Raw genomic sequence first — 1,535 nt, forward strand, 5'->3', positions numbered from 1 at the left:
AATGGCAAATTAATTGGAAAAAGAAAACTGCCTGGTATTGCCTCACCTCCCACATATGCAAAGGCAACCACAAAAAACACGCAGGGGCCAGTTCTTACCCAGGCTGACACTGCTCCCTGTTGCTGGGGCAATTGTTTGTTGCCAGCTCCAGAGCTGGGAGTTCGCACAAAGTCTAACAGAAACAGCTTAAATGGGAGAGGGGGAAATATCACTGAGCACTACATGAAGAGAGAATATTTCTGAGCAGACTTCTACAGGTCGGTAAGAAAACAATGCGTGTGAAATCCAGGTACAGTTCTGAGCTCAAATTCGTTATGTTCACATTGTATTTGTGTTATTTAGACAAACATTTCCTTTCTCACGCCATTCAGGTTTGCACAGCATAACTGTATCCAGAAAGAACAAGCTTAACAGAGCAGACTTAAAAACCTGTAACTATCTAGCTTCATAATGAAGTAAAATTTGCAACGCTTGATTTAGAATGTGAATCTACACCGCCATCTGCAGAAAGCAGATTGGCAAATTAATTGGCTACCAGTATAGCAGCAATTGAAAGTGCCAAAAGGCAAATATTGGTATGCAAGTATGGTATAAAATCAGGTGGAAAAGAGAAAGGGATATATATGCCACAACACCATTATGACAGCTGACAGATTCTGCAGAATGTATGCTGTATCTCAGGAAAGGAATGCATTTTATATTTTATTCCTTAAATGTTGTTCTTTTAACTCCTTTTAGGAGGAAAACTGATCCCCTTCTGTTTCTCCCACATCCTCTCGACACCATTTTGCAACCTGGAGGCACTGTGATTGTATCATGCATGCGCCGTACCACAGGAGCTCGCTCCAAACCCTCTGTCCCGGCTGAGCTGCTTGGCCACAGGAGCGCAGCAGAACTATTAAATAGCATCAGAGAGAGAAGAGAAAAAAAAAAAGTCTCTGAGGCAGTAAAAACTTGCATGCCTGACTCTGTTATGATCTGCCTCCTCTCAGGCGTGAGGAAGTGGCTGCGGCCTGCTGCTGTGAACGGAGCGTGGAAGCCAGCTCTGCGTTTCAGACATTTCTGTCTCCCTTTTGCCCCGGGAGACCTATGTGCCATGGCGACAGGAGAGATTAATGGTTTGTCAGGCAATCTGATTAGCAATAAATGCTTTATCTGAGTATTTCTTATAAAGTAAAGAGCTGACTTCCTCACAGGATTTCAAAGACATGCTGTGTTTCCTCAGGAAACACCTTTCAGGAAAAGCGCTGAGCCTCCTGCTCCGCTACTCCCCCGCCCCCAACCGCCCAGTATTTCGCCCCAGCCGGCCCCTTTGGGGTCCCGGTGCCCGCCGGGGAGGGGGGAAGGCGGATGCGAGTGTACCGCCAGCGGTACAAACCCGCCCTCCCCCGACTCCACCGCCGTACCCCTCCGCCGCAGAAGATGGCTGCCCTCCGCGGGCGGGAGACTGCGCTCTCGCGAGAGCGCGCCGGCCTTGTCTCGCGAGAGGCGGCAGGCGGAGGGGGCGGAGCGGCGGGCGGAAGGAGCGGAGCGGG

This window comes from Harpia harpyja, chromosome 14 (genome assembly GCF_026419915.1).
Source record: "Harpia harpyja isolate bHarHar1 chromosome 14, bHarHar1 primary haplotype, whole genome shotgun sequence".
In the NCBI taxonomy this organism is placed as follows: Eukaryota; Metazoa; Chordata; class Aves; order Accipitriformes; family Accipitridae; genus Harpia; species Harpia harpyja.